Source organism: Silene latifolia, chromosome X (genome assembly GCF_048544455.1).
Source record: "Silene latifolia isolate original U9 population chromosome X, ASM4854445v1, whole genome shotgun sequence".
Classification (NCBI taxonomy): domain Eukaryota; kingdom Viridiplantae; phylum Streptophyta; class Magnoliopsida; order Caryophyllales; family Caryophyllaceae; genus Silene; species Silene latifolia.
In genome coordinates this window covers 85,783,660-85,796,582 of record NC_133537.1, presented here as the reverse complement: position 1 = coordinate 85,796,582, position 12,923 = coordinate 85,783,660, and the positions used below count along the sequence as shown (strand labels likewise).

At 37.4% G+C, this 12,923-nt stretch overlaps 1 non-coding gene across 1 annotated transcript; it reads left to right on the top strand.

Moving 5' to 3' along the window:
• Positions 1–225: 225 nt before the first annotated feature.
• Positions 226–332, top strand: LOC141625244 (small nucleolar RNA R71). The gene has a single exon (XR_012535035.1). It is a non-coding gene; the product is annotated as a small nucleolar RNA R71 (small nucleolar RNA).
• The last annotated feature ends 12,591 nt before the right edge of the window (positions 333–12,923 follow it).

Genomic DNA, 12,923 nt, shown 5'->3' with positions numbered 1-12,923 from the left:
AGTTGAGCACCTAATTGAGCAATGGAATCCACCTCATGCTTTCCTTCTCTAGTAGCCTTCCGAGGCCTACTATATTGCGAGTTATGGACCGCCATTTCTTCAATTTTGTTCCATGTTTGATTGTCATCAACTTCGGTGAACATACCATTGGATCCCATATTGAGAATGTTTTGGGAGTCTTCATATAGACCATTCCAAAATTGTTGCACAAGGAACGACTCGCTAAGTCCATAGTGTGGACAAGATCGACAAGTGTCCTTGAATCTCTCCCATGCTTCATACAAAGATTCCTCATCCCTTTGTTTGAACCCGGTGATTTGGGCTCTCAACATGTTAGTCTTTTCCGGAGGATAGAATTTCTTGTAGAAAGCAAGTGCCAATTTCCTCCAAGAATCAATACCAAGAGTAGCCTTGTCTAGGCTTTTCAACCATTGTTTTGCAGTACCAATCAAAGAAAAAGGGAATAAGACCCATCGGATTTGGTCTTGAGTAACCCCGGTTTGAGAAATCGCATCACAATAGTCACAAAAAGTCTCCATATATGAGTGAGGGTCTTCACTAGGCATCCCCCCAAATTGACTTCTCTCAACTAGTTGTATGATTGTGGATTTGGAATTGAAATTACCGGTTAAGTGTTGTGGTGTAGGAGTATAATTTGGTAGGTTCTCCTCGGTTGGTACGGAATGCGATGAGAATTTAGGCATTGTGGGTTGATTTTGTGGTGGGTTTTGTATTGGGTTATACTCGCCTTCTCTTGCAAAAGGGTTGATAAACTAAATATTATTTGGTTGAATGTCCATAATTTCTCCAATACCTCTTAAAGTACCTATAGCAAGTCTTCTATTGTTGGTCAAAGTTCTTTCAATTTCAAGATCAATGGGTAACAAGTTACCTTGTGATCTCCTAGACATGCAAAATATCAAACAACTCGAAAACAATTAGAACAACCTTGAGGAGATTTACTTCCCCAAGGTAAAGAAAGACACAACTAAAAACAATTAAAGAAAATCAAATCAAGTTAACACCGTCCCCGACAACGACGCCATTTTTGCTCCGGTTCAAACTACGTCGTCAAAAGCTACCAACCAAAACAATATTTATAACTTCACAAACTACACTTAGTAAAGAGGCAAGTAAAGATCGGATCCCAAGGGACGGGTATTGATGTAGGATTTTCAATTGCAAATGGTTGTGTCTTAGGGTGTCACAATTTGGGTTGAGATAGGAGATCAACTAAACTAATCAACAATATAAAAGCAAGGTAATAAAAACAAGCAAGGTGATTAAAATGAGATGTAAACAATTGAATAAAAGCACTAGGGTGTCATGGGTTCATAGGGGATTCATCGGAGTTGATTATACAAACATGTTCTCTACTAGATGCAAGCACTTATTGTTATGATGGGATCGAGTTGGTTTATAAGCTTACAATCCCTAAGAAGGTTTGGGTCCCGAAGCCGAATCAATTAGATTGTAAAACACCTACAAGTCGACTTAGTCCTTCCTATTCAACTATATGCATGGTCTAATGAGACTCGAGTTGGTGTATAAGCTTAGAAGTCTCATTGAAAAGATAGGTGATGGGTAAAAAATGCAAGGATTCATAGGCTCGCATTTCATCAAACATAACATGTGTATAAGTTGAAATCACAACAAGCAAGCAAATTAATTATGAAAACATATTAGATTAAGCAGAATCAATCCCCATATTGGTTTCCCCTAATTCCCCATTAACCCTAATTAAGGAAACTACTTACTCATTATCAAGTTTAACATGCTAACAAGGTTGTCAATCATACTAGCAAAGCAAAACATGATGAATAAATGAAACTGATTTAAAATAACTAAACAAGGTTAAGAGAGAATTATACCTATGAAGATGATTCCAAATAATAAAGCAAAGAATAATAGAAGTACTTGATGATTGATGGAAGGTTGTCAATCCTCCAAATAAACCCAAATAATCTTCTAATTACCCAAAATAAATGAAGAACAATAGAAAAATTAAGGAAAGATTAAGTATTGAGATTTGTATTAAGACTAGATTAAAAGTTGATTACAAGATTAAGGAATGATTAGAACTTGATTAATAAAGTATTAAGAGAGCATGCTAATCTAAGTAGTACAATGGGGTATTTATACTAAAGATTAGGTACAAGGATTAGGGTTACTAAGGGCTTAAATGACTACTAAGTCCTTAAGATAAGTTGAGGAAATGCTCCTCTCGAAGGAAATGAGCATTTCCGTTTTGCTAGTCTCGCTATGATCCGTGCATCTTGTGAAGTGGCACGGGCTCTATGGGCTGTGATCCGAGCGGATTGTCTAAGAGACGCTCGGATCATTTAGCTGCAAGACGAGCGTCTTGGCTGGGAGACGCTCAGATGGTGGTGATGGAAGACGCCCGGATTGGGTGTGATCCGCTCGGATCCCACGGCAGACTGCTTCTCTTCTTTTCTTCCTTCATAATCCGCGAGGATCATTCCGAGGATGTAAGGATCCTTTCTTCATTGCCCATTTCACTTTATTATCTACATAAGCCTTCTAGTATCGTCTTCTCTTTGATGCTTGGTCATTAGATGCGATCAATTTAGCTCCATTTCGTCATGTAAATGCAAGGTTAGCACTTGTCTCCTACCAAAGGGACAAAACCTCAAAGAATATGAAAAATGGGAAACTAAATATAGTAAATGACCCAATTATGCACTATAAAGCATAGGAACGAGGTTAATTCGGGGACTAAATGTGCTCAAATATGAGTCACATCACAAAGGAGCGAGACGGGTCAATACAAAGTCTTGCATTAATCAAATATGGCAAAGTCAATTTTGACTTGGACCTATTTCATGTGTGTACTGCTCTACGTACACTCTGATATCTAAATAGGCCTTACTTAACTGCTTCACATGATTCGGATTCTAATCTCATATCTATGTTGTATTTCCTTGATATGCGTGCTTTTGTATAAATGATTGTATGCTTGTCTTTCATACTATTTAATTGTCTCACATGATTAGTTGAATCTTTATTATGCTAATGTTGATCTATCTTGTTCCATCTCCCTTAATCGCCATCTTTAAATATAAACTTGATATTCATAGCTTTTATAAGTATCTTACATGACTTACATGTTTTAGTTCTTTGTTATGTTCGTTTCGACATTTTGTGGCTGGGAGAACCTTGCGTTACTCCACACTGACTGTGGCGTTCATGTTTACATGAATGACAGGTACGAGTTGGTGCATTTATGGGGTGAAGACATGTGTGAGCTAGCGAGCACCTTGGCCATGTAGTCGGTTTATTAGAATTGCTTAGACTCACCTTTTATTGTATTGTCATTCGAGGGATATATTTTCCCTCACCTTGACTATCACGTTTGTATAATTAAATCTTTATTTCCGCATTCTTTATTTTTGTTTTAGATTTTAAAGAACCCACGCTTTAAATTCTAAAAGTTACAAAAATTTCTTAATTTCCGCTTGAATTTATAAGTTATATTTTCCGCTTTATCGCGGGGGTTCACAGTTTGTATAAGAGCCTATTTTGCTCTCGACGCACACACGTGTACCCCAAATTTATAACTTGACCTTGAATAATGAATGAAAGATGGGTAGACTTAAGGACCTAAGGTGGTAGTCTGTAGTGTGTTTGCTCTTTGTTAGGTTCTAACATGTTTATTGATTGTCATTTAATAATTGTTGTGCCCTTGGATCAATGACCGTGAGCTTACCCGTGTTGTGATCATGACATGGAGCCTATTGCCGAAGATTGATGATTTGTTCAACTTTTGAAGAATGCTTCTTCTTCCTTGAAGATGTTCCTCGTTCTTGTGTACCTTGCCTTGTTCTTTCACTTCTTGATGTTTATTTCTTCCTCTAGACTCTCTTTTCTCTTTCCTTGGAGGTGACTCTTGTACCCTCCCAACTTGTCCTTTGTTCCTTGCTTATCCACCCTTAACGCCTTGTAGATAGTTCCCTTTCTGTTGTGGGATGTTAATCTTGCTTGGATAATTTGGCTTGGTGGAGTTTGTTTGTAGTTGACACATAACCCTGGTTTTGAGAGGTTGTGATGTTGGAAAGAAATAGGTAGTGTGGTGAGACATACTTGGTGATTCTTATACCTAGTGCCTTGGTAAAGTGAGTATAATTGATCGGTGGAATTCTGTGTGTTAAGTGTGAGTTGCCTATGATACTAAGAGTATGGAACTTGGCCTTGTTGTATACTTGGAATTTGAGAATTGGTAACTCGAGTATTGTTTCTTGGGGCTTTGACATGGCGTAGAGTTTATGATGAGATCTTGGAAGGAAACACCTCTAGGACATTGTTGGCCATGGGTGATGAAAGGTTACTTGGAAGTTTGAGTTGAGCATGAGGTAAGCATAGTCGGTATACTTTTGTGAGTGTTGTGATGATTACATAAGAACCATGTTAGGCGAGAGTTGTTGCTAGTTTTGGAATCTCATTTGGGTATTCACTTTGCAGTAATGAGGATTAGTAGCCAGAGTTCTTGAGATGTATTTCTAAGTTGGGATCGATAGATGTTGAGCTGAGATGAATTAGGTTTTGGGTGGTTGTCTTGTGATTTGAAGAATGTCACCATCTATGATCTAGATTTCGAGAGTATAACAAGATCTCTTTGGGATGATAGAATGTGCAAAGGAACTTTTGAATTTGGATTTTTGATTGAGGGTTTTACCATTTTGAGAAACTCACAGTTGACATTAGTTGGGTATGAGTATAGCTTTGTTAGAAGCTTTGACCTTGATCTCATGGAGGTTGTTTGTAGATGTCTGAGGATTTGGAGTGGTGAAATCAGACTTATAGTGAAGTACCTTGTTTCATGGAATAGCTTAGGATGAAGTAACATAAGTGTTTTGAGGAAATCCTTGGAAGTAATGTGGTTGTGAGATTGACTTTTATGAGGAAGTTTTTGAAACCGTTTGGGATGATGTAGTGTTAGAGATTTGAGTACCTAACGTCTCCTTGCTGTCTAATATCCCTTATTCTTTGACCATAAGGGTTACCGTTCATACCTCTCTTCCTCGCTTCATCATGCTCCTCTTTTAAATTTGATGCTAGTAACCTATAAAACTCTATCTTTGACATCCTTGTTGAATTGACTTCAATTCTTACCCCTAGGAGATTTATCATAGTTCTTTTGTAAGTTAAGTTTGGACCCTCTTAGCGTACTTTGTATTTACGTTGTCTAAATTGTTTTTTATATCGTATAATTTCTAAACATTTCAAGCTACCATTTTTGGTTCGTGGTTAAAAATTTATGTTACTTCTACAAAATTTTACCTATTTTAAAAGTGAAAATGAAAATTTGATTTAGTTCCCTATTTGTTCTTTGAGTATAGACTCCCTTACCATTATTTTTAATTACAAAACCCGAGTTGCTTTTTAATTTTGCTCAATTTCTAACTAACTTTGATCTATTTACGATTTCTTTGTCAAAATTTATTGTCACATTTTCACGATCTTGACTCCTTTTTGAGTTGTACAATGAGTCTTTTAATTTTCATTTGGCTTTTGCGAAAGAAAACTTGAGTGGGTTACCATTTTCATTTGGTTTTAATGTTGATAGGATGTTAGAACTCGTTATTAGAGACGTTTAATAACTTGTTCTGCGCTTGTCGACGAATGATTTTTGTTTTAAACTTGTCTTTGACTTGGAAAGTTAACGTTCTTGTGTGCACGACAAGAGCAATTTCGTTCCATGAATGAGACTTATACTTTTGAAAACTATTCATTAATGTTTTTGAAAGTATTTTGATTTCTAATTTATACAAATGATTTGCTTTTGACCTTATCTTTGATTTTGAATGTTGATGTTCTTGGATGCGCAACGAGAGCACTTCCGTTCCTTTGATGAGAATCTGGTTCCGTCGGAAATTTTTATTTGAACTTTTGAAAGAATTTTAATTCTTACGATAAGTAACCTTTTTATGTTTTGGTTACCGATTTCAAAATTCCAGTTTCATTTTATGTAACCTTTCATTTCTACTTTCAAGTTTCGAGGACGAAACTTTCTAAAAGATGGGGTGATTGTAACACCCGCGAATTTCTCATTTCGACATTTAAAATTTATTTAACCGTTCGATTACTTTATTTTATATTTTTAAATTATTTATTTTAATTAATCTCCTTTTGAACATAAATTTTATAAAAGTTACATTTTCACAAGCTTGTTTATATAAAATAAATATTTTTGTCGGATAATATTAATAGCGACAATAATAATAATAAAGCTCCGTCTTTAATTATAGTAGGTTTAAGGCAAATTTTCGTCTAGCAATAGACTGTCACATTTTCATATGTGAGACTATTTTTAATCTTAGCCAATCAATGGTTGACAACACGCATACCTCCCTCTTACACTCTATATTTACATAACCCTTTTATTATTATTATTATTATTATTATTATTATTATTATTATTATTTTTATTATTATTATTATTATTATTATTATTATTATTATTATTATTATTATTATTATTATTATTATTATTATTATTATTATTATTATTATTATTATTATTACTATTACTATTATTGTTATTATTACTACTACTATTATTGTTAGTATTAATGTTATTATTACTACTATTACTGTTATTATTATTAGTATTACTACTATTATTATTAGTATTACTATTATTATTATTATTACTATTACTATTATTATTATTATTATTATTGTTATTATTATTATTATTATTAGTATTATTACTATTATTATTATTATTATTATTACTATTACTATTATTATTACTATTATTATTATTACTATTGATATTATTATTACTATTATTATTACTATTACTATTATTACTATTATATATTATTATTAATATTATTACATACTCCCGTCCAACTCCTCCACCTCACTCCCTCCTTCCTTCTTTTCGAATAAGCTACTGCAAACAACCAAAATGGAAGAACCCCCATACTCGATCCCATCTTTATTTCTCGACCGTTTTAACTAGTTTTCGCGCCTACTTCTTCCTCTCCTCGCCCTCCTCCTTTATAGGTGAGAAAGTTTCAGTTTTGTTGAATTTTCGAAGATACCATCTTAAGAACAACCCGATTTTGGTGACTCAATCAACTCGTTTTCCTTCTTTATAGTTGAATAACTTGAAGACCGGAGGGAGGCTTGTACATTTAGACGATTCACTCAGAGATTGAAGAAGTTATATGGTAACGGTGATAGGTTACTCGACAAAATGTCGGGAAACTCGCCCTTCCTCCTTTGTTTATCGTAAAGTTTAAGTCTTCATTGTGTTTCCCATGAATGGGGTTGATTTTGGAGCGTTTGTGGTCAATTTACATGGTTTTTGGGCGTTTTCCTATGGCTTAGTTTTCACTATGCAGCCGGTTATGAATTTCGAGTGTGGTGTTGCTTGTCTTCTCTTCGAGTAAATGCGTATTTTTCTTGCTAGAATTCATGGCAGAAATTTGGTGATGTTTATTCAAATTTTAAGCATGCTCACTCCCGTCTTAACTTTGCCTTCAATGTCCGTCTCGAGTTTGTTCTAAAATAGGCTGCTAGAACTCGGTTTTGTGCTGCGACAGTTGATGTTTTGCTTCTGTGTTTTGGAGGGACAAATCAGTCACTCGAAGTGGTTTTCGTGCTCATTTTATTCATGTTAGGATCGTCACATGTACACTTGGTTTTCCCGCTTTAATCTCGTCTTGAAACGGAGTCGAAATAAGAGCTTCAAAATACGGTTTTAAATTGTTCCATGCTAGTTCAAACTCTATTTTGAGACGAATTAAACGGTTTCTCGGATCTCTATTTCTTACTTTATCTTCATGCTAAAGTCGCCCCATGTATACTTGTTGTTTCTCCACCTTGAAAACTCGATTTTGGTATGTTGGTGCCTTGTTTTGGATGCCGAGTACAGCACTATTTGCTCCCTTTTTTGGGACTATTTTTGTGCGGGTGAACGATGGCGTGAGGGGTGTGTTTGGCCGCGGATGTGGACTGACCATGGGTGGCAGTGGCCACGGCATGGCTATGGGTTGAATGGCCTCCTCCATGGCTCGGTTTTATCGAGTTGTAGGCATGGTGGAAGTGTTTTATACTTCCCGTAGTTCTTCTTTCTTTTGTTTTATGCTTGGGCAATTCCTTTATTAACATTCTATGTGGGGCTTGAATTATTGTATCTCTTGGGCTTCATTTCTTGCATCTTCTGGACTCGGTTTCTAATTCTAGTTGGACTCACTTGCTTACTTCATTTAGACTCATTTTCTTGGTGAGTTTGGGCTCACCACCATTAAATTGATGGGCTTACCACAATTTAAAGGTTGGGCCCATCTTGCCTCTTGTATTGAAATTTTTGTTTGCATTCCGTAAATTTTCACATGACATAAATTTTTCGGTACTACTTGTTATATTTTATTTATTTTATTTAACCGGCATGTATAATTACGAAATGAAATGTTTATTTTATATGTTACAAGTATGAAAAATATTATTATAAATGGTCCGTTACTATTTATTTATGTTCTTAATCAAGTGACAAATATTGAAGAAATGGGTTACTTATTCATGTTTATGAATATATTTTGGCATGAAATGTCTTATTTGGATTATCATCGGCTCATCACATTATTAGCCTCTTTCCTAGTTGATTCGTATCGCTTGGTTGAGTCATATTCGTTTGATAATGCCCTTACGCTATACCTTTTTGCTTGACACATCGTTACGCCTCTTTCGGACTGTCCTGCCGATTGTGGGTTTAGCTCATATCTTTAGGCCTTACTTGTGCCGTTATGCCAAGTATTGGTTTACACCGCACTCATGCCGTTCAGCCGAGAGTTGGTTAATTTATGCTTATTCCGCCTCTTTCGGACTGTTCTGCCGATTGTGGGTACTCGACTTCCGTTCTGTCGATCGAGTCTTGGATGCGGACTGTTCTGCCGCATGTCGAATTGGGGACCGTTCTGCCCCGAGAGTCTGGCTAGTTTTAGACTAGGACTGAGTCTTGGGAGTACCATTGTCGTTCTACCAGGGGAATTATATATTGATATATGAGTAGTAAAGGTCTTGCTTGGTTATAGATATTGGTGTTTATCTTTCAAGGCAAGAGTTATGCCATGTGTTGTTTGTCTTGGTCCTATCGGATACTAGGGGTGAGCTATAAGCCCTCTAGTTGCTATATGATCATCGGGATTGATGTTCCCATCCGTTCTTATGGTGAGATGTAAGCCATAAGTATGAATGTGACATTAGTAGCCACCTCCCGTGCAATGTTTGCTAAGTGGTTTTACAAGTAATGGCTACAGTTTCTATTCTTGTAATTTGCATTGGTTGATCCCTTACTTAACTACTTCACATGATTCGGATTCTAATCTCATATCTATGTTTTATTTCCTTGAAATGCGTGCTTTTGTATAAATGACTGTATGCTTGTCTTTCATATGATTTAATTGTCTCACATGATAAGTTGAATCTTTATTATGCTAATGTTGATCTATCTTGTTCCATCTCCTTTAATCGCTAGTTGATCAGTCGTGACATCTCTGTTGTTATCATTGTTGTTGTTGTTGACAGACGAAGTTGAAGACGGGGCCATGGCTCTGAGGTAGAAAAACGACTCACATTACAACTCAATATGACACGGTTCGAAGACTGAATGCAGACAACGCAAAGGACGAGACTAAGATCAGACTCAACAAGACGAGGGTGACCGTGTATGGTTCCTCGGTGCTGACTCGATTTATGACGTGACAGTGTCGACCGAACTTTTGACACGAGTCCAACATAACGGCGCGACGCCATTGGACGAGTCTCGTGGTGAGACGACTCATAAGTAAAGACCCATAAGTACGTTTGGTTCGACTCGATAGACACGAGGCGAGATTGGAATGGTGGACTGATGTTTTCGAAAATTGAAATTTTCAAAAAGATTCATTTGTCACTTTGTGGACGGCTTCCGAAGATAGAGATCTCCGCAAGTCGACCAGTTGAAAGGGTTGTCTTAAATTTATTTTCAAAAGACGGTTTGAGTTTGAGTCGGCTCGGAACACAGTGTATTGTCTCCCAAGACGGCTTCTGAAATTCAAAATTTTTTTTCAAAGGGTTGTCTTAAATTTTTGAAGAGGTCTCGGGAACGGTGCATGGTCCTCGGCATCTCGAATGTTTCTCGAAAGAAGGGTGTGTGCTTTTCTCGGGTTTTGAAAGAGCCATTATCGGCGCGAAACGGGTTAAAATCCGTGTCTAGACGTGGCGATTATAACGTCGTAAAAAGGTGATTTGAAATGGTTGTGAAAAATCGGGTTTGAAAATCGTCATTATAACGGCCTAGAAAGGCGTGTTGAAATGGTTATAAAAACCGGGATTGAAAATCGTCATTACGACGGCCTAGAGAGGCGTGTTGAAATGGTTATAAAAATCGGGTTTGAAAATCGTCATTACGACGGCCTAGAAAGGCGTGTTGAAATGGTTATAAAAACCGGTTCTGAAAATCGTCTTTACGACGGCCTAGAAAGGCGTGTTGAAATGGTTATAAAAACCGGGTTTTAAAATCGTCGTTACGACGGCCTAGAAAAGCGTGCAACGGTCGGCGAAAGACCGAGGTTTGAAACGGCCATTATGACGGCGCAAAAGGGTGTTTTTGAAAGTTTGAAAATGACGCGGAAGGACTTATGATCAAGTAGCACATAAGCACTCACAGTTCATTATATTATGCATTATGCTGACACGAGTTTTGGCTTAGAAGGGTGGGTTACACACCAAGCGATCAAACCCCGATTTGCGAGAGGGATACCAATCCAAACAAAATGTGTAAGGAGGGTGCCGTAGCCTCGTGCTCGAAAGTGATGAAAGCTCTTTGACGAAACAGAAATGTGTGACGTCAATGGTATGCTTAACTCAGAGATTCGAAACGCGGGGATGAGAAAACTCTCGGCGACGGGACGAGCCAACTGGCCGAAAAGGGTTAAGTTATGGGCCCGGACAGGGAACCCGACCGTGACCATAATATCAATTAATGCATTCCAACCATGACCTCATTCGAGTCTCACCATCTAGGGATCACAAAGACGTAAGTGTCATAGTTCTCCCTAGCGGAGTCGCCAATCTATGGACATGGCCCACCAGCGTATGCCCAGCCGATCTGTGGATAATGGCAGCGGTCTTTTGAAAGCCACGCTCGGCGGCGTAAAAATGCTTTGACCGGATCATTTTAGATAGGTCAGTTTCGTCTCGGCAAGGGTCTCGAAACGATTAGAGATGTTCGGAGTCGCCACCAAGCTTTTTTGGGATGCTTGGAACCCGTTCGAAATCCACTTTATACCTCGGTCAAATCGAAGCACAAAGCAGCGTTTGACATAGGTATTAAAGATAAGGAAATCGTCCCTCTTTAGCATCCTATCTCTAGAATGACTCTCGTACGCCCTGGATAAGGTCGTCCACTATCCAAACTTTCTGAGTAAGAGGTGAAGGTACGTTTTAGGAAGCCCTTTAATCAGACACCCAATCCCGCCCGCGGTAGCGGCCTTTACTGATCGATCTTGGTTGGTTGAATGCAAAAGTTGATAAAATGGTTTAAATGCATGAATGCGCATCCAATAATTTAAACCTAACATGTGAGAGCTTTCTAAGTCGGTTGATTTAATCCAAGAATCGATTATAAGATGTCGGGTTGGATTAATGATTGATTTGCATGCAAGACGGAAATTAAACATCCATTTACCGTATTAGGTTTAGGGTGCATAACGTGATCCATTTGTCTTAGTAAGGCATTTTGCAAATGTGATTTTGAATGAGCAAATAGTCATCTGATCCGTCCTATATCCGGGCTAACCGGAGTCGGGATCGTCCTAGACTAATGCTGGAAAGGGAACAAGCCCTGTACTAGACGGCTACATGAGGCGCGAGCCAGCCGGCAGTGTAAAGGGGCCTCCCCTAATTCTGAAAATTAGTAAGAAAAGGCCTGCTTGAGGCGCGGGTTAGCCTACGGTTGTATGCCGTGTTCTGACCTTTTGAAAACGTTACAAAACGTGTTGAGAAATGGGTATTTGAACCCGATTTGGTTTGAAAGGGTCATTTAGACCGTATTTGTTGATTTGAAGAACTAGACTCGAATAATCATCATTATTTTTATAATATTCGGTGTCGGGTTCGACTTGACAAGCTTGACATGAATAGTTTTGAAAATGATTATGAACTAATCGTTTTAAATTCATTTGACTATAATTAGTCGATGCTCATCATCGCACCCGGGTTAAAATCCGGCATGGTATGTAGAACCAAGGATGACTTTGTGTTGGTGACTAATATATTTGTTTCGAAAATGTAAAGAAATGATAAAAGGCTTTAAAATACCTCCCAAAATGTAAAGAAATGAAATAAAAGGTTTTAAATGCCTTTTAAATGTCATTAACCAAATATTATCACCGAAACACGGATTTAACCGTCATGGTATGAGGAACCAAGGGTGAAAAATGTATTATGGTTAAAACAAATGAAATAGAATAAAAAAGAGTTTGAAAATATTTGAAATGGTAAAAACCGATTACAAATATGAAAACGAATTAAAGGGGAAAGACGAGAACAAACACGGTTGATCTCTGACCTGAACACCCCATTTAGGCGCGGGTAAACCTGCAACCTTAGGGGCTTCTGTCTCAAGCCAAACATCAGTTTTTGCTCGTTTATCCCATGTTTCGGTTCATATTATGCACGTTTTAGGATTTTATAGTCATGAAACAAATGAAAACATGATAAAAAGGGGATTTTTACACCCTCATACTTACATGTTTGGTTATGGCGAGTGACCGACGTAAGTGCAACAACTCGTTTGGTCGGAAAAAACTCGGTTTAAAACCGTTTTGATAAGTAAAAAGAGTATTTTAAGATTAGTGATGGTGTAGTGGTCGAAGTGGTCGGTCAAGTGATTTAATGCACGATGACGG